The sequence below is a fragment of the Hetaerina americana genome, unplaced genomic scaffold, assembly GCF_022747635.1.
Source record: "Hetaerina americana unplaced genomic scaffold, ioHetAmer1.1.p SCAF_645, whole genome shotgun sequence".
Lineage (NCBI taxonomy): Eukaryota > Metazoa > Arthropoda > Insecta > Odonata > Calopterygidae > Hetaerina > Hetaerina americana.
Genome location: NW_027287256.1, coordinates 49,957 through 70,361, shown reverse-complemented (window position 1 = coordinate 70,361; position 20,405 = coordinate 49,957). Strand labels below are relative to the sequence as shown.

General features: G+C 53.0%; 5 non-coding genes and 2 pseudogenes across 5 annotated transcripts; all 7 read left to right on the top strand.

Moving 5' to 3' along the window:
• Window positions 1–1,146: 1,146 nt before the first annotated feature.
• LOC139695808 (U2 spliceosomal RNA) lies at window positions 1,147–1,340 on the top strand. The gene has a single exon (XR_011702400.1). It is a non-coding gene; the product is annotated as a U2 spliceosomal RNA (small nuclear RNA).
• Window positions 1,341–2,851: 1,511 nt separating this feature from the next.
• On the top strand, window positions 2,852–3,044 carry LOC139695837 (U2 spliceosomal RNA). Its single transcript, XR_011702414.1, has one exon. It is a non-coding gene; the product is annotated as a U2 spliceosomal RNA (small nuclear RNA).
• A 1,511-nt stretch (window positions 3,045–4,555) lies between these two features.
• Window positions 4,556–4,689, top strand: LOC139695831 (U2 spliceosomal RNA; annotated as a pseudogene).
• A 5,253-nt stretch (window positions 4,690–9,942) lies between these two features.
• LOC139695817 (U2 spliceosomal RNA) lies at window positions 9,943–10,136 on the top strand. Its single transcript, XR_011702408.1, has one exon. It is a non-coding gene; the product is annotated as a U2 spliceosomal RNA (small nuclear RNA).
• Window positions 10,137–11,647: 1,511 nt separating this feature from the next.
• Window positions 11,648–11,840, top strand: LOC139695836 (U2 spliceosomal RNA). Its single transcript, XR_011702413.1, has one exon. It is a non-coding gene; the product is annotated as a U2 spliceosomal RNA (small nuclear RNA).
• A 1,511-nt stretch (window positions 11,841–13,351) lies between these two features.
• LOC139695828 (U2 spliceosomal RNA) lies at window positions 13,352–13,485 on the top strand (annotated as a pseudogene).
• Window positions 13,486–18,737: 5,252 nt separating this feature from the next.
• On the top strand, window positions 18,738–18,931 carry LOC139695816 (U2 spliceosomal RNA). Its single transcript, XR_011702407.1, has one exon. It is a non-coding gene; the product is annotated as a U2 spliceosomal RNA (small nuclear RNA).
• Window positions 18,932–20,405: the final 1,474 nt, after the last annotated feature.

The window sequence follows — 20,405 nt, the reverse complement described above, 5'->3', positions numbered from 1 at the left end:
ATCAGGGTTCCTCCGAAGGCCGTAAGGCAACTGACGGGTGCCCTGAAGATCGCGGTGCGGCGCTACTACCTGAACAAGGTAAGCGCCAAGCCCGATCAAGGGAAAGTCATTCGTGCCTCGGCGAAATCTGAAGCCTCCAATCACTTCCTGGCAGGAGGGAGATACACCAGGTTTTGTGATTGGAGGTTCATCTTTAGGGCTCGGCTCGATCTGCTCCCGCTCAATGCCTGTCGCCGTTGGGAAACCAACGGGGACAAGCGGTGTCGGCGATGTGGCTACGCGGAGGAGACCCTGCCCCACGTCGTTAATCACTGCACGATGCACTCAAGGACGTGGCAGCATAGACATAATGCTGTCCAAGACCGACTACACAGGGCTCTGATTGGACGCCGGGGAAAAGGTGACGATGAAATCAGAGTCAACAAACAAGTACCTGGCACTGACTCGACTCTTAGACCAGACCTGGTTATAACTAACCAGGCCGACAAGACTGTGACATTGATCGACGTAGCAGTACCGTTCGAGAACAACGAGGGAGCTCTGCTGGCAGCCAGGACCGCGAAGGAGGAGAAGTACGCCGCCCTGGCAGAGACCATCCGCCAGCAGGGATACCGGTCATCGGTCGCCGCCATCGTCGTGGGAAGCCTGGGGACGTGGGACTCGCAGAACGACCCCGTCCTGAAGTCCCTGGGCCTACCTCGACGATTCTGCACCACCATGCGGCGACTGATGGTCAGCGACGTCATCCGCTGGACCCGGGACTGCTACGTCGAACACATCACGGGACATAGACAGTATGAAGACGGCTCCGGAGGCTGAAAAGGAAAGGACAAAAGTGAAGTCGTGTAAAATCATTTCCCCCCCTCTTTCCATACTTCTTCATTGTAAAACCTTTCTCTGTCCCCTTTCTCTTTTATTTACTCTATGAGCCATAGTGTATGAATGGCCACGCCGTGGTGTATAAACGGCCCCCCCCAAAAGTGTAAACCCTCCCCGTGAGAGACTTAAACATATAAAACATTTTATAAAAAAAAACACTCGTGCGAGAAGCCTATATTATTATAATATTTCCCCAAAATAAAGGGGCAAAAAGACTTGTTCCCCGGCTCCCTCATTTGGAGGGAGCCGGTCATGTATAAATTATATATTAATTATAAGTTGCTTAAAACTCTGTATGAAAGAATTATCTGTTCTTATCAGCTTAATATCTGATACGTCCCGCATTGCGGGACCAGAATATTAATCTGATTTTTGGACATTGGCGGGGTACCCGGAGTTTACTCCATCCCTGCCGCGGGTTGGCCCGGCATTGCAGTACCGTCGGGATCGGCCCATCATTAAAAAGGTCCACTTAAAAGCTGATGAGAACAGATTGAAGCTTAAATTGATCCGCGAAAATTATTTATTTTCGCACTTGCAAATTTCAGGCGATCCGGCTGGAAAAATATTCGCGAAATTGCATTTTCGCGGAGAGAAGCGATTTTATTCCATGCGAGCGGAGCAAAAGTAATGTAATCCAAATTGAAGCAGCACAACGAAGTATTAAAAGGAATGAATTATTAAAAGGAGAGAAACTTGGGAAGAAAAAAAATCCCATCTGAAGAGAGTCGTCGTCACTTTAAAGTGTAAGTGTAACAATAAATACAATTTTGTGAAAATAATGCAATTATTTTTTCTGCTTTCAATGCAACGTCAACAACAACAACGTCTTGTCTCCTCAGTATTCCATCATTGGAGACGACGACAACTGTTGAAGAGAGGCGCCGGATCACGTTTCAAACTTTGGCGTGTGACGCCCCTTCCTTCCAGCTGTTTACCTCCCCCCCGAAGAGATGGCGCGCGCGCGCTCCCGGCAAGGAGCGTCATTCAAGACGACCCGACGCGAATCGACTCGCGGAAATAGGCGAGTTCCACTCTTTTACCTTAGTTTTTGAACACCAATCTTTCCACAGAATTTATGCGAAGATAATTCTTGTAAAAGGAGTGTGTGTTTGATGAAAAAAAATTGAACGGAAAAGAAACTCAATACATCGGAGGAAACGACCGATCGCGAGCACTCGGGAAAAATTGGAAAAATGTTTGCAAAAAAATTTTCAGAAATTTTTTGCGAATTTCGCGGAAATCGATGCCCATTTCCGCGATTTTTTCGAGAAAATGGAAAATATAAACAATGGAGAAATCTGGTTTTCCATCTTGTGTAATTGAAAGCGCCACTTTTTTACAGCCTTTTCGATTCCTATTCTCCGATTTGAAGAAAACCCTAATTTGTTTATATTTGAAGAAACCCTAATTTATGTATTTATTTATTTATAAGGAAAGCGTATTTTTACTAATGACGATTAATGCAAAGTAAGTGAACAGCACACGATTTTAAATCTCTACCACACAGGAAGTGAAGTGAAGAGGAAGCCCGTTTTTCGAAAAACTGTCGACCACTGAATACTGGCGAAAAGGGCCCTTTATTACCGCCCTGGATGCCCCCCTCCATTTTCGGAATGTTTGAAAATTGCGCCCGACCTTTCCCGGGAAGCGGGGAGAGAGCTTGCAATACGTCTCGTGTGTCGCTCACAGAGATGGCACGACCTAGCGAAGGACTCCGCGTTGCAATTTACTGTCTCGCCTCCGGACTCCGGGGACGCAATTGCTCCGGCCGTCCTGCCCCCCGCGCCCCCCCAAAACTTTTCTTGCTGCAGGAAAACAAGGAAGCCTTCGGAAACACCCCCGCAGGACCCTACGCGAATTCTCCCCGACCAATGCCACCCCGCGGCGCCTACGCCAATCCTGCGCCCTCCGCCCCAAGTGCTCCGGGGTCGTCCCTACACATGTAAATATTGCAGAAAAGGGCTCCCTTATCGCTTCTCGGCCTTATGGCTAAGATCAAAGTGTAGTATCTGTTCTTATCAGCTTAATATCTGATACGTCCCGCATTGCGGGACCAGAATATTAATCTGATTTTTGGACATTGGCGGGGTACCCGGAGTTTACTCCATCCCTGCCGCGGGTTGGCCCGGCATTGCAGTACCGTCGGGATCGGCCCATCATTAAAAAGGTCCACTTAAAAGCTGATGAGAACAGATTGAAGCTTAAATTGATCCGCGAAAATTATTTATTTTCGCACTTGCAAATTTCAGGCGATCCGGCTGGAAAAATATTCGCGAAATTGCATTTTCGCGGAGAGAAGCGATTTTATTCCATGCGAGCGGAGCAAAAGTAATGTAATCCAAATTGAAGCAGCACAACGAAGTATTAAAAGGAATGAATTATTAAAAGGAGAGAAACTTGGGAAGAAAAAAAATCCCATCTGAAGAGAGTCGTCGTCACTTTAAAGTGTAAGTGTAACAATAAATACAATTTTGTGAAAATAATGCAATTATTTTTTCTGCTTTCAATGCAACGTCAACAACAACAACGTCTTGTCTCCTCAGTATTCCATCATTGGAGACGACGACAACTGTTGAAGAGAGGCGCCGGATCACGTTTCAAACTTTGGCGTGTGACGCCCCTTCCTTCCAGCTGTTTACCTCCCCCCCGAAGAGATGGCGCGCGCGCGCTCCCGGCAAGGAGCGTCATTCAAGACGACCCGACGCGAATCGACTCGCGGAAATAGGCGAGTTCCACTCTTTTACCTTAGTTTTTGAACACCAATCTTTCCACAGAATTTATGCGAAGATAATTCTTGTAAAAGGAGTGTGTGTTTGATGAAAAAAAATTGAACGGAAAAGAAACTCAATACATCGGAGGAAACGACCGATCGCGAGCACTCGGGAAAAATTGGAAAAATGTTTGCAAAAAAATTTTCAGAAATTTTTTGCGAATTTCGCGGAAATCGATGCCCATTTCCGCGATTTTTTCGAGAAAATGGAAAATATAAACAATGGAGAAATCTGGTTTTCCATCTTGTGTAATTGAAAGCGCCACTTTTTTACAGCCTTTTCGATTCCTATTCTCCGATTTGAAGAAAACCCTAATTTGTTTATATTTGAAGAAACCCTAATTTATGTATTTATTTATTTATAAGGAAAGCGTATTTTTACTAATGACGATTAATGCAAAGTAAGTGAACAGCACACGATTTTAAATCTCTACCACACAGGAAGTGAAGTGAAGAGGAAGCCCGTTTTTCGAAAAACTGTCGACCACTGAATACTGGCGAAAAGGGCCCTTTATTACCGCCCTGGATGCCCCCCTCCATTTTCGGAATGTTTGAAAATTGCGCCCGACCTTTCCCGGGAAGCGGGGAGAGAGCTTGCAATACGTCTCGTGTGTCGCTCACAGAGATGGCACGACCTAGCGAAGGACTCCGCGTTGCAATTTACTGTCTCGCCTCCGGACTCCGGGGACGCAATTGCTCCGGCCGTCCTGCCCCCCGCGCCCCCCCAAAACTTTTCTTGCTGCAGGAAAACAAGGAAGCCTTCGGAAACACCCCCGCAGGACCCTACGCGAATTCTCCCCGACCAATGCCACCCCGCGGCGCCTACGCCAATCCTGCGCCCTCCGCCCCAAGTGCTCCGGGGTCGTCCCTACACATGTAAATATTGCAGAAAAGGGCTCCCTTATCGCTTCTCGGCCTTATGGCTAAGATCAAAGTGTAGTATCTGTTCTTATCAGCTTAATCCCCTTAACTTTCTTCTTTTTCGCCCGCCAAATTCAAATTTTTAAATGAACAGATCTACCGCTTTTGGACCTTTCTAGCCTCTCTGAGGAATCCCGGACGGGCCCCGACCAACGGTAAGCCCCCCGGGACACTCCCAGAGGGAAGGGGCAACAGGACACTAGGCGCCTGCTCTGCCCAGTAGCCCCTCTTTCGACCCCCGATGGCCCCACGGTCCATTGCCTCTTCAAGGCGGACCGTGGGACCCACCGCCCCCTCAGGGCTCCCCGGTCGCTCACGGACCGTTCCCCACGCCCACTTGGGGTGATAACCTCCCCGGGCTCGACGCCGGGCCCCTAAGGCCCGGCGCAGGCCCCCGCCCCCGGTGCACCGCCGGGTCCCTTCAGGACCGGTAGGCTGAGCACCGGACGTTCCCCGGCCCCCGGTGCACTGCCAGGTCCCCTCCGGACCGGTAGCTTGAGCACCGAGGCCCCCGGACCCCCTCAGGGCCCCCGGGAGCACCCTCCGTCGATCCCGTACGGATCGGCGCAGAGCGGGTGATTTGAACGGCGCGCGGTTTCCTTTTCGGCCGCGACGCCGGTCAAGCGACCGTTCGGCGCGCTTCACGCCCGATCGGTTCGATTGACCCCCTCCCCCCCGTCCGGTATTTGTGGAAGACTTCATCTTCCACAAAACCGTCATTTCAAAACCCCGGTAAATTCAAATTTCCTCCCGATCCCACCCATACGGGCCGAGAAGCGGGTTGAGCGCCTTCAGCGCCATCCCTCGGCGGCCGCCTGGACTTCATTCAGGTGGACGCCACGCGCTTAATTTAAATTTGTATTTTTGAAAATTTTCGTTCCGCAGTCCCTCAGACCGCGGAAAAGCCCTCCGTCGCCCCCCTTGGCCTTCAGCATTTATATCTTTTGAATTTTTTTGTGTCCTTAAAAGGACAATTTTCAAAACAACGTACCACGGTCCTTCAGGCCGTGGAATATCGTCCGCCAGGCCCCGTTTGTGCCATGACTTAACGCCCTCCCATGCCCCCACGTCCTCCCCGTAAAAACGGGGGGGCGGGGGCCGTTAGAAAAGCACCATCGCGTGCTAGTTCCTCCGCCCCCCCCTCCTCCTCTCGCACTCCGCGGAGGAGGAAAGTCGAGGCGTCAGAGCCCGACTCCTCCCCTCCCCATACACCACCGGACGGCGCGTCCGAAAGCGCTTCGGCGCGTAGGACGCGTCGCCCGCGGAAAATCATACACTATGGCTCCCCCGTTTCTTCTTCTTCTTCTTCTCCATCCGGCGTCCGAAAGCCTTCCCTTGAGACCTTCTCCCCGCTCTCGGACGTCACCTATTCTCCCCCCAAGTCCCGTTCTTCTTCCCCTCTCTCCCTCGACGACTTCACGACGCCTCCGGATTCTTCTTCGTCCAGACGTCCGGCGCTGGATTCTCCCCCCCCGATTCCCCCGACTGCCCCCGCCCCCCAAACGACTGACAGGGTCCCGGCGCTTCTCCTGACCGGCACCGCGGTGTCGGCCAGGAGAATCGACAATCAACTTGTGGTTTACTTTCCCGTGGCGGACACGTTAACCTGCACCGAGGTGGGATGCAGCATGTCCTTCCGCGCTACGGAGTGGACGGCGATGCGGAGAAGTCTCGTCCGGCACCTGATGGAGCAGCACGGCCACCGACTCACGTCGGTGAACGCCTGCTCCATCTGCGGTGGGACTATCGGCCGCAAGCCGTCCACTCATCCCTGCCTCAAAGGGGGGATACGTAAGGCTGCGGACGGACGTGTTGCACTCTCGCATCGGTGCGGGGCATGCGATTTCGCATGCGCTACCCGTCGCGGGCTTGCGAACCACATGGTGACCCACAAGAGACCTCCCCCCTTGATTGCCCCCCTTCAGGAGGCAATCGAGGAGACAGTTAGATGCACGACGCCGCCCAACGTGACCGAGGCGCAACCCTCCGATCCAGACGCAGCAGCAGACGCTCCGGCCGAAGACCTGGCGCCGGGGCAGCCTCCTGAAGTCGGTGACCTTAACGACACCGGGTCACCGCCGCCTGTGGACGCAGCAACATCGCCGCCGCCAGCTCCAGACGCAGCAGAAGGAGCACCACGACAGGTCGAGCCACCGATACAGCAGAAGGAGAAGCTGTGGCTCGACCGACTGGCCAGCACATCCGGCCAGTCATGGGAGGAGTTCGAGGTCGTGGTGCAGGATCTGGTGGCCACCACCCAGGCGGAGAGGAAGAGGGAGGCGAAACCTGCGGACGGAGGGGAAGCTCCTCGGCCACGAAACGTCGTGCACAGACAACCACCAAGACGCAGACAAGTAGCTGACTACGACGCGAAAAAGGCGTCGGACATACAGAAACTCTTCAGGAGTCATCCCAGGAGGGCAGTGGAGAGCATCCTGTCCGATAAGTCACCCTATTGCGACATTCCCGCGGAGGAGGTGGAAAAGCATTTCCGCCAAGTCTACGGGAATGTCGGGATGGGGGGCTTGGAGGACGAGGGTGACGACTCGGTCTACCGTCGCACGACGGAGACCGAGAAGAAACTGCTCCTCGAAAGGATCACTCCTGAGGAAGTGACGAGACGCATGTCTAGAACCAAGAACACCGCCCCGGGCCCCGATGGCCTCACCTACGGCGACCTGAGGGCGGTCGATAGACATGGACGAATTCTCTCTTTTATCTTCAACAGATGCCTGAAGGAGGCCAGGACACCGGCCGCGTGGAAGACCTCTCGGACTGTCCTCCTGCACAAAGGGGGGGACCGCCAGGACATCGGCAACTGGAGGCCCATAGCGCTTGGCAACACCATCGCCAAGCTGTACGCCGGGGTGCTTGCTGACCGCATACTATCTTGGGCGGTCAGCGGGAAGAAGATGCACCCGGCTCAAAAGGGCTTCCGGGAGTTCGAGGGGTGCCACGAGCACAATTTCACCCTTCAGGCAGCTGTTGACGAAATGAGACGCAGACGTTCCCGAATCGCACTGGCTTGGCTTGACCTACGGAACGCGTTCGGGTCCATCCCGCACCAACACCTCCAGAACACCCTGAGGAGGATGGACTTGCCTGAGGAGATGAGGAGGACCGTGGAGGAGTTGCAGAAGGGCTCCACGGTCGTGAAGACGACCAGCGGCGACACCGGCGTCATCGACATCTGCGCCGGTGTCAAGCAGGGGTGCCCGTTATCACCGACCATTTTCAACTTGGGAATGGAGCCGGTGATACGGGCGGTCGCTGGTGAGGCAGGCAAGTCCGGAGTCGTCGTCCAGGGGCAAAACATCGCCATCCTGGCCTACGCGGACGACTTGGTGCTGGTGGCCCGGGACCAGGAGCACCTGCAGCGCCTGCTGAACATCGCGGGAGAAGAGGCGACCGCTGCAGGTCTACAGTTCAAGCCAAGCAAGTGCGCAACGCTGGACCTCAACTTTGCAGCAAACCAGCCCGTGCAGCCGTCCCAACTCACCATCCAGGGGGCGGCCATTTCCAGCCTGAAGGACGGCGAAGCGTACCGGTACCTCGGGGTCCCGTTCGGGTTCCACGTGGACCAGACCCCCGAGGAGGACCTGGTGCGCTTGGGCGAGGACGTCAAGAAGATCGACGAGTCACTCCTCGCCCCGTGGCAGAAGATCGCCGCGACCAACATCTTCCTTCTGCCCAGGCTGGAATTCATCTTGCGGGCTGGTAATGTTAAAAAGAAAAACTTGACCGACATCGACAAGAGGCTGAAGGCCTGCGCAAAGGGCTGGCTCCATTTGCCCAAAAGGGCATCGCCTGAGATGGTCTTCATTGGCCATCAACACGGCGGCGCAGGTCTTCTCCCTCTTTCCGACTTGACTGACATATTGACCATCGTGCAGGGATATCGACTCCTCCATTCCCGTGACCCCAACGTGAGAGTGCTCGCCTGGGGTCGCCTGAAGGAGGTAGTGCGGAGGAAGCTGAGGAGACCGCCAACCACCGGTGATCTCGCAGAGTACCTTAGTGGTAGTCTGCGGGATGACTTTGGAAGGGAAAGCGGCGACTTCAGTTCCCTCTTCACGCAGGTTCGCTCCGCGTCACGCCGTATCGCCGCGCGCATAGGCTTGAGCTGGAGATGGTCGGACGAGCTAAGGGAGATGCAGATTTCGTTCCGGGACATGAATGACGGGGCTGAAGACCGCCCCCCCTTCATCAGGGTTCCTCCGAAGGCCGTAAGGCAACTGACGGGTGCCCTGAAGATCGCGGTGCGGCGCTACTACCTGAACAAGGTAAGCGCCAAGCCCGATCAAGGGAAAGTCATTCGTGCCTCGGCGAAATCTGAAGCCTCCAATCACTTCCTGGCAGGAGGGAGATACACCAGGTTTTGTGATTGGAGGTTCATCTTTAGGGCTCGGCTCGATCTGCTCCCGCTCAATGCCTGTCGCCGTTGGGAAACCAACGGGGACAAGCGGTGTCGGCGATGTGGCTACGCGGAGGAGACCCTGCCCCACGTCGTTAATCACTGCACGATGCACTCAAGGACGTGGCAGCATAGACATAATGCTGTCCAAGACCGACTACACAGGGCTCTGATTGGACGCCGGGGAAAAGGTGACGATGAAATCAGAGTCAACAAACAAGTACCTGGCACTGACTCGACTCTTAGACCAGACCTGGTTATAACTAACCAGGCCGACAAGACTGTGACATTGATCGACGTAGCAGTACCGTTCGAGAACAACGAGGGAGCTCTGCTGGCAGCCAGGACCGCGAAGGAGGAGAAGTACGCCGCCCTGGCAGAGACCATCCGCCAGCAGGGATACCGGTCATCGGTCGCCGCCATCGTCGTGGGAAGCCTGGGGACGTGGGACTCGCAGAACGACCCCGTCCTGAAGTCCCTGGGCCTACCTCGACGATTCTGCACCACCATGCGGCGACTGATGGTCAGCGACGTCATCCGCTGGACCCGGGACTGCTACGTCGAACACATCACGGGACATAGACAGTATGAAGACGGCTCCGGAGGCTGAAAAGGAAAGGACAAAAGTGAAGTCGTGTAAAATCATTTCCCCCCCTCTTTCCATACTTCTTCATTGTAAAACCTTTCTCTGTCCCCTTTCTCTTTTATTTACTCTATGAGCCATAGTGTATGAATGGCCACGCCGTGGTGTATAAACGGCCCCCCCCAAAAGTGTAAACCCTCCCCGTGAGAGACTTAAACATATAAAACATTTTATAAAAAAAAACACTCGTGCGAGAAGCCTATATTATTATAATATTTCCCCAAAATAAAGGGGCAAAAAGACTTGTTCCCCGGCTCCCTCATTTGGAGGGAGCCGGTCATGTATAAATTATATATTAATTATAAGTTGCTTAAAACTCTGTATGAAAGAATTTTCAAATAAACATTTTAAATCTGTTCTTATCAGCTTAATATCTGATACGTCCCGCATTGCGGGACCAGAATATTAATCTGATTTTTGGACATTGGCGGGGTACCCGGAGTTTACTCCATCCCTGCCGCGGGTTGGCCCGGCATTGCAGTACCGTCGGGATCGGCCCATCATTAAAAAGGTCCACTTAAAAGCTGATGAGAACAGATTGAAGCTTAAATTGATCCGCGAAAATTATTTATTTTCGCACTTGCAAATTTCAGGCGATCCGGCTGGAAAAATATTCGCGAAATTGCATTTTCGCGGAGAGAAGCGATTTTATTCCATGCGAGCGGAGCAAAAGTAATGTAATCCAAATTGAAGCAGCACAACGAAGTATTAAAAGGAATGAATTATTAAAAGGAGAGAAACTTGGGAAGAAAAAAAATCCCATCTGAAGAGAGTCGTCGTCACTTTAAAGTGTAAGTGTAACAATAAATACAATTTTGTGAAAATAATGCAATTATTTTTTCTGCTTTCAATGCAACGTCAACAACAACAACGTCTTGTCTCCTCAGTATTCCATCATTGGAGACGACGACAACTGTTGAAGAGAGGCGCCGGATCACGTTTCAAACTTTGGCGTGTGACGCCCCTTCCTTCCAGCTGTTTACCTCCCCCCCGAAGAGATGGCGCGCGCGCGCTCCCGGCAAGGAGCGTCATTCAAGACGACCCGACGCGAATCGACTCGCGGAAATAGGCGAGTTCCACTCTTTTACCTTAGTTTTTGAACACCAATCTTTCCACAGAATTTATGCGAAGATAATTCTTGTAAAAGGAGTGTGTGTTTGATGAAAAAAAATTGAACGGAAAAGAAACTCAATACATCGGAGGAAACGACCGATCGCGAGCACTCGGGAAAAATTGGAAAAATGTTTGCAAAAAAATTTTCAGAAATTTTTTGCGAATTTCGCGGAAATCGATGCCCATTTCCGCGATTTTTTCGAGAAAATGGAAAATATAAACAATGGAGAAATCTGGTTTTCCATCTTGTGTAATTGAAAGCGCCACTTTTTTACAGCCTTTTCGATTCCTATTCTCCGATTTGAAGAAAACCCTAATTTGTTTATATTTGAAGAAACCCTAATTTATGTATTTATTTATTTATAAGGAAAGCGTATTTTTACTAATGACGATTAATGCAAAGTAAGTGAACAGCACACGATTTTAAATCTCTACCACACAGGAAGTGAAGTGAAGAGGAAGCCCGTTTTTCGAAAAACTGTCGACCACTGAATACTGGCGAAAAGGGCCCTTTATTACCGCCCTGGATGCCCCCCTCCATTTTCGGAATGTTTGAAAATTGCGCCCGACCTTTCCCGGGAAGCGGGGAGAGAGCTTGCAATACGTCTCGTGTGTCGCTCACAGAGATGGCACGACCTAGCGAAGGACTCCGCGTTGCAATTTACTGTCTCGCCTCCGGACTCCGGGGACGCAATTGCTCCGGCCGTCCTGCCCCCCGCGCCCCCCCAAAACTTTTCTTGCTGCAGGAAAACAAGGAAGCCTTCGGAAACACCCCCGCAGGACCCTACGCGAATTCTCCCCGACCAATGCCACCCCGCGGCGCCTACGCCAATCCTGCGCCCTCCGCCCCAAGTGCTCCGGGGTCGTCCCTACACATGTAAATATTGCAGAAAAGGGCTCCCTTATCGCTTCTCGGCCTTATGGCTAAGATCAAAGTGTAGTATCTGTTCTTATCAGCTTAATATCTGATACGTCCCGCATTGCGGGACCAGAATATTAATCTGATTTTTGGACATTGGCGGGGTACCCGGAGTTTACTCCATCCCTGCCGCGGGTTGGCCCGGCATTGCAGTACCGTCGGGATCGGCCCATCATTAAAAAGGTCCACTTAAAAGCTGATGAGAACAGATTGAAGCTTAAATTGATCCGCGAAAATTATTTATTTTCGCACTTGCAAATTTCAGGCGATCCGGCTGGAAAAATATTCGCGAAATTGCATTTTCGCGGAGAGAAGCGATTTTATTCCATGCGAGCGGAGCAAAAGTAATGTAATCCAAATTGAAGCAGCACAACGAAGTATTAAAAGGAATGAATTATTAAAAGGAGAGAAACTTGGGAAGAAAAAAAATCCCATCTGAAGAGAGTCGTCGTCACTTTAAAGTGTAAGTGTAACAATAAATACAATTTTGTGAAAATAATGCAATTATTTTTTCTGCTTTCAATGCAACGTCAACAACAACAACGTCTTGTCTCCTCAGTATTCCATCATTGGAGACGACGACAACTGTTGAAGAGAGGCGCCGGATCACGTTTCAAACTTTGGCGTGTGACGCCCCTTCCTTCCAGCTGTTTACCTCCCCCCCGAAGAGATGGCGCGCGCGCGCTCCCGGCAAGGAGCGTCATTCAAGACGACCCGACGCGAATCGACTCGCGGAAATAGGCGAGTTCCACTCTTTTACCTTAGTTTTTGAACACCAATCTTTCCACAGAATTTATGCGAAGATAATTCTTGTAAAAGGAGTGTGTGTTTGATGAAAAAAAATTGAACGGAAAAGAAACTCAATACATCGGAGGAAACGACCGATCGCGAGCACTCGGGAAAAATTGGAAAAATGTTTGCAAAAAAATTTTCAGAAATTTTTTGCGAATTTCGCGGAAATCGATGCCCATTTCCGCGATTTTTTCGAGAAAATGGAAAATATAAACAATGGAGAAATCTGGTTTTCCATCTTGTGTAATTGAAAGCGCCACTTTTTTACAGCCTTTTCGATTCCTATTCTCCGATTTGAAGAAAACCCTAATTTGTTTATATTTGAAGAAACCCTAATTTATGTATTTATTTATTTATAAGGAAAGCGTATTTTTACTAATGACGATTAATGCAAAGTAAGTGAACAGCACACGATTTTAAATCTCTACCACACAGGAAGTGAAGTGAAGAGGAAGCCCGTTTTTCGAAAAACTGTCGACCACTGAATACTGGCGAAAAGGGCCCTTTATTACCGCCCTGGATGCCCCCCTCCATTTTCGGAATGTTTGAAAATTGCGCCCGACCTTTCCCGGGAAGCGGGGAGAGAGCTTGCAATACGTCTCGTGTGTCGCTCACAGAGATGGCACGACCTAGCGAAGGACTCCGCGTTGCAATTTACTGTCTCGCCTCCGGACTCCGGGGACGCAATTGCTCCGGCCGTCCTGCCCCCCGCGCCCCCCCAAAACTTTTCTTGCTGCAGGAAAACAAGGAAGCCTTCGGAAACACCCCCGCAGGACCCTACGCGAATTCTCCCCGACCAATGCCACCCCGCGGCGCCTACGCCAATCCTGCGCCCTCCGCCCCAAGTGCTCCGGGGTCGTCCCTACACATGTAAATATTGCAGAAAAGGGCTCCCTTATCGCTTCTCGGCCTTATGGCTAAGATCAAAGTGTAGTATCTGTTCTTATCAGCTTAATCCCCTTAACTTTCTTCTTTTTCGCCCGCCAAATTCAAATTTTTAAATGAACAGATCTACCGCTTTTGGACCTTTCTAGCCTCTCTGAGGAATCCCGGACGGGCCCCGACCAACGGTAAGCCCCCCGGGACACTCCCAGAGGGAAGGGGCAACAGGACACTAGGCGCCTGCTCTGCCCAGTAGCCCCTCTTTCGACCCCCGATGGCCCCACGGTCCATTGCCTCTTCAAGGCGGACCGTGGGACCCACCGCCCCCTCAGGGCTCCCCGGTCGCTCACGGACCGTTCCCCACGCCCACTTGGGGTGATAACCTCCCCGGGCTCGACGCCGGGCCCCTAAGGCCCGGCGCAGGCCCCCGCCCCCGGTGCACCGCCGGGTCCCTTCAGGACCGGTAGGCTGAGCACCGGACGTTCCCCGGCCCCCGGTGCACTGCCAGGTCCCCTCCGGACCGGTAGCTTGAGCACCGAGGCCCCCGGACCCCCTCAGGGCCCCCGGGAGCACCCTCCGTCGATCCCGTACGGATCGGCGCAGAGCGGGTGATTTGAACGGCGCGCGGTTTCCTTTTCGGCCGCGACGCCGGTCAAGCGACCGTTCGGCGCGCTTCACGCCCGATCGGTTCGATTGACCCCCTCCCCCCCGTCCGGTATTTGTGGAAGACTTCATCTTCCACAAAACCGTCATTTCAAAACCCCGGTAAATTCAAATTTCCTCCCGATCCCACCCATACGGGCCGAGAAGCGGGTTGAGCGCCTTCAGCGCCATCCCTCGGCGGCCGCCTGGACTTCATTCAGGTGGACGCCACGCGCTTAATTTAAATTTGTATTTTTGAAAATTTTCGTTCCGCAGTCCCTCAGACCGCGGAAAAGCCCTCCGTCGCCCCCCTTGGCCTTCAGCATTTATATCTTTTGAATTTTTTTGTGTCCTTAAAAGGACAATTTTCAAAACAACGTACCACGGTCCTTCAGGCCGTGGAATATCGTCCGCCAGGCCCCGTTTGTGCCATGACTTAACGCCCTCCCATGCCCCCACGTCCTCCCCGTAAAAACGGGGGGGCGGGGGCCGTTAGAAAAGCACCATCGCGTGCTAGTTCCTCCGCCCCCCCCTCCTCCTCTCGCACTCCGCGGAGGAGGAAAGTCGAGGCGTCAGAGCCCGACTCCTCCCCTCCCCATACACCACCGGACGGCGCGTCCGAAAGCGCTTCGGCGCGTAGGACGCGTCGCCCGCGGAAAATCATACACTATGGCTCCCCCGTTTCTTCTTCTTCTTCTTCTCCATCCGGCGTCCGAAAGCCTTCCCTTGAGACCTTCTCCCCGCTCTCGGACGTCACCTATTCTCCCCCCAAGTCCCGTTCTTCTTCCCCTCTCTCCCTCGACGACTTCACGACGCCTCCGGATTCTTCTTCGTCCAGACGTCCGGCGCTGGATTCTCCCCCCCCGATTCCCCCGACTGCCCCCGCCCCCCAAACGACTGACAGGGTCCCGGCGCTTCTCCTGACCGGCACCGCGGTGTCGGCCAGGAGAATCGACAATCAACTTGTGGTTTACTTTCCCGTGGCGGACACGTTAACCTGCACCGAGGTGGGATGCAGCATGTCCTTCCGCGCTACGGAGTGGACGGCGATGCGGAGAAGTCTCGTCCGGCACCTGATGGAGCAGCACGGCCACCGACTCACGTCGGTGAACGCCTGCTCCATCTGCGGTGGGACTATCGGCCGCAAGCCGTCCACTCATCCCTGCCTCAAAGGGGGGATACGTAAGGCTGCGGACGGACGTGTTGCACTCTCGCATCGGTGCGGGGCATGCGATTTCGCATGCGCTACCCGTCGCGGGCTTGCGAACCACATGGTGACCCACAAGAGACCTCCCCCCTTGATTGCCCCCCTTCAGGAGGCAATCGAGGAGACAGTTAGATGCACGACGCCGCCCAACGTGACCGAGGCGCAACCCTCCGATCCAGACGCAGCAGCAGACGCTCCGGCCGAAGACCTGGCGCCGGGGCAGCCTCCTGAAGTCGGTGACCTTAACGACACCGGGTCACCGCCGCCTGTGGACGCAGCAACATCGCCGCCGCCAGCTCCAGACGCAGCAGAAGGAGCACCACGACAGGTCGAGCCACCGATACAGCAGAAGGAGAAGCTGTGGCTCGACCGACTGGCCAGCACATCCGGCCAGTCATGGGAGGAGTTCGAGGTCGTGGTGCAGGATCTGGTGGCCACCACCCAGGCGGAGAGGAAGAGGGAGGCGAAACCTGCGGACGGAGGGGAAGCTCCTCGGCCACGAAACGTCGTGCACAGACAACCACCAAGACGCAGACAAGTAGCTGACTACGACGCGAAAAAGGCGTCGGACATACAGAAACTCTTCAGGAGTCATCCCAGGAGGGCAGTGGAGAGCATCCTGTCCGATAAGTCACCCTATTGCGACATTCCCGCGGAGGAGGTGGAAAAGCATTTCCGCCAAGTCTACGGGAATGTCGGGATGGGGGGCTTGGAGGACGAGGGTGACGACTCGGTCTACCGTCGCACGACGGAGACCGAGAAGAAACTGCTCCTCGAAAGGATCACTCCTGAGGAAGTGACGAGACGCATGTCTAGAACCAAGAACACCGCCCCGGGCCCCGATGGCCTCACCTACGGCGACCTGAGGGCGGTCGATAGACATGGACGAATTCTCTCTTTTATCTTCAACAGATGCCTGAAGGAGGCCAGGACACCGGCCGCGTGGAAGACCTCTCGGACTGTCCTCCTGCACAAAGGGGGGGACCGCCAGGACATCGGCAACTGGAGGCCCATAGCGCTTGGCAACACCATCGCCAAGCTGTACGCCGGGGTGCTTGCTGACCGCATACTATCTTGGGCGGTCAGCGGGAAGAAGATGCACCCGGCTCAAAAGGGCTTCCGGGAGTTCGAGGGGTGCCACGAGCACAATTTCACCCTTCAGGCAGCTGTTGACGAAATGAGACGCAGACGTTCCCGAATCGCACTGGCTTGGCTTGACCTACGGAACGCGTTCGGGTCCATCCCGCACCAACACCTCCAGAACACCCTGAGGAGGATGGACTTGCCTGAGGAGATGAGGAGGACCGTGGAGGAGTTGCAGAAGGGCTCCACGGTCGTGAAGACGACCAGCGGCGACACCGGCGTCATCGACATCTGCGCCGGTGTCAAGCAGGGGTGCCCGTTATCACCGACCATTTTCAACTTGGGAATGGAGCCGGTGATACGGGCGGTCGCTGGTGAGGCAGGCAAGTCCGGAGTCGTCGTCCAGGGGCAAAACATCGCCATCCTGGCCTACGCGGACGACTTGGTGCTGGTGGCCCGGGACCAGGAGCACCTGCAGCGCCTGCTGAACATCGCGGGAGAAGAGGCGACCGCTGCAGGTCTACAGTTCAAGCCAAGCAAGTGCGCAACGCTGGACCTCAACTTTGCAGCAAACCAGCCCGTGCAGCCGTCCCAACTCACCATCCAGGGGGCGGCCATTTCCAGCCTGAAGGACGGCGAAGCGTACCGGTACCTCGGGGTCCCGTTCGGGTTCCACGTGGACCAGACCCCCGAGGAGGACCTGGTGCGCTTGGGCGAGGACGTCAAGAAGATCGACGAGTCACTCCTCGCCCCGTGGCAGAAGATCGCCGCGACCAACATCTTCCTTCTGCCCAGGCTGGAATTCATCTTGCGGGCTGGTAATGTTAAAAAGAAAAACTTGACCGACATCGACAAGAGGCTGAAGGCCTGCGCAAAGGGCTGGCTCCATTTGCCCAAAAGGGCATCGCCTGAGATGGTCTTCATTGGCCATCAACACGGCGGCGCAGGTCTTCTCCCTCTTTCCGACTTGACTGACATATTGACCATCGTGCAGGGATATCGACTCCTCCATTCCCGTGACCCCAACGTGAGAGTGCTCGCCTGGGGTCGCCTGAAGGAGGTAGTGCGGAGGAAGCTGAGGAGACCGCCAACCACCGGTGATCTCGCAGAGTACCTTAGTGGTAGTCTGCGGGATGACTTTGGAAGGGAAAGCGGCGACTTCAGTTCCCTCTTCACGCAGGTTCGCTCCGCGTCACGCCGTATCGCCGCGCGCATAGGCTTGAGCTGGAGATGGTCGGACGAGCTAAGGGAGATGCAGATTTCGTTCCGGGACATGAATGACGGGGCTGAAGACCGCCCCCCCTTCATCAGGGTTCCTCCGAAGGCCGTAAGGCAACTGACGGGTGCCCTGAAGATCGCGGTGCGGCGCTACTACCTGAACAAGGTAAGCGCCAAGCCCGATCAAGGGAAAGTCATTCGTGCCTCGGCGAAATCTGAAGCCTCCAATCACTTCCTGGCAGGAGGGAGATACACCAGGTTTTGTGATTGGAGGTTCATCTTTAGGGCTCGGCTCGATCTGCTCCCGCTCAATGCCTGTCGCCGTTGGGAAACCAACGGGGACAAGCGGTGTCGGCGATGTGGCTACGCGGAGGAGACCCTGCCCCACGTCGTTAATCACTGCACGATGCACTCAAGGACGTGGCAGCATAGACATAATGCTGTCCAAGACCGACTACACAGGGCTCTGATTGGACGCCGGGGAAAAGGTGACGATGAAATCAGAGTCAACAAACAAGTACCTGGCACTGACTCGACTCTTAGACCAGACCTGGTTATAACTAACCAGGCCGACAAGACTGTGACATTGATCGACGTAGCAGTACCGTTCGAGAACAACGAGGGAGCTCTGCTGGCAGCCAGGACCGCGAAGGAGGAGAAGTACGCCGCCCTGGCAGAGACCATCCGCCAGCAGGGATACCGGTCATCGGTCGCCGCCATCGTCGTGGGAAGCCTGGGGACGTGGGACTCGCAGAACGACCCCGTCCTGAAGTCCCTGGGCCTACCTCGACGATTCTGCACCACCATGCGGCGACTGATGGTCAGCGACGTCATCCGCTGGACCCGGGACTGCTACGTCGAACACATCACGGGACATAGACAGTATGAAGACGGCTCCGGAGGCTGAAAAGGAAAGGACAAAAGTGAAGTCGTGTAAAATCATTTCCTCCCTCTTTCCATACTTCTTCATTGTAAAACCTTTCTCTGTCCCCTTTCTCTTTTATTTACTCTATGAGCCATAGTGTATGAATGGCCACGCCGTGGTGTATAAACGGCCCCCCCCAAAAGTGTAAACCCTCCCCGTGAGAGACTTAAACATATAAAACATTTTATAAAAAAAAACACTCGTGCGAGAAGCCTATATTATTATAATATTTCCCCAAAATAAAGGGGCAAAAAGACTTGTTCCCCGGCTCCCTCATTTGGAGGGAGCCGGTCATGTATAAATTATATATTAATTATAAGTTGCTTAAAACTCTGTATGAAAGAATTTTCAAATAAACATTTTAAATCTGTTCTTATCAGCTTAATATCTGATACGTCCCGCATTGCGGGACCAGAATATTAATCTGATTTTTGGACATTGGCGGGGTACCCGGAGTTTACTCCATCCCTGCCGCGGGTTGGCCCGGCATTGCAGTACCGTCGGGATCGGCCCATCATTAAAAAGGTCCACTTAAAAGCTGATGAGAACAGATTGAAGCTTAAATTGATCCGCGAAAATTATTTATTTTCGCACTTGCAAATTTCAGGCGATCCGGCTGGAAAAATATTCGCGAAATTGCATTTTCGCGGAGAGAAGCGATTTTATTCCATGCGAGCGGAGCAAAAGTAATGTAATCCAAATTGAAGCAGCACAACGAAGTATTAAAAGGAATGAATTATTAAAAGGAGAGAAACTTGGGAAGAAAAAAAATCCCATCTGAAGAGAGTCGTCGTCACTTTAAAGTGTAAGTGTAACAATAAATACAATTTTGTGAAAATAATGCAATTATTTTTTCTGCTTTCAATGCAACGTCAACAACAACAACGTCTTGTCTCCTCAGTATTCCATCATTGGAGACGACGACAACTGTTGAAGAGAGGCGCCGGATCACGTTTCAAACTTTGGCGTGTGACGCCCCTTCCTTCCAGCTGTTTACCTCCCCCCCGAAGAGATGGCGCGCGCGCGCTCCCGGCAAGGAGCGTCATTCAAGACGACCCGACGCGAATCGACTCGCGGAAATAGGCGAGTTCCACTCTTTTACCTTAGTTTTTGAACACCAATCTTTCCACAGAATTTATGCGAAGATAATTCTTGTAAAAGGAGTGTGTGTTTGATGAAAAAAAATTGAACGGAAAAGAAACTCAATACATCGGAGGAAACGACCGATCGCGAGCACTCGGGAAAAATTGGAAAAATGTTTGCAAAAAAATTTTCAGAAATTTTTTGCGAATTTCGCGGAAATCGATGCCCATTTCCGCGATTTTTTCGAGAAAATGGAAAATATAAACAATGGAGAAATCTGGTTTTCCATCTTGTGTAATTGAAAGCGCCACTTTTTTACAGCCTTTTCGATTCCTATTCTCCGATTTGAAGAAAACCCTAATTTGTTTATATTTGAAGAAACCCTAATTTATGTATTTATTTATTTATAAGGAAAGCGTATTTTTACTAATGACGATTAATGCAAAGTAAGTGAACAGCACACGATTTTAAATCTCTACCACACAGGAAGTGAAGTGAAGAGGAAGCCCGTTTTTCGAAAAACTGTCGACCACTGAATACTGGCGAAAAGGGCCCTTTATTACCGCCCTGGATGCCCCCCTCCATTTTCGGAATGTTTGAAAATTGCGCCCGACCTTTCCCGGGAAGCGGGGAGAGAGCTTGCAATACGTCTCGTGTGTCGCTCACAGAGATGGCACGACCTAGCGAAGGACTCCGCGTTGCAATTTACTGTCTCGCCTCCGGACTCCGGGGACGCAATTGCTCCGGCCGTCCTGCCCCCCGCGCCCCCCCAAAACTTTTCTTGCTGCAGGAAAACAAGGAAGCCTTCGGAAACACCCCCGCAGGACCCTACGCGAATTCTCCCCGACCAATGCCACCCCGCGGCGCCTACGCCAATCCTGCGCCCTCCGCCCCAAGTGCTCCGGGGTCGT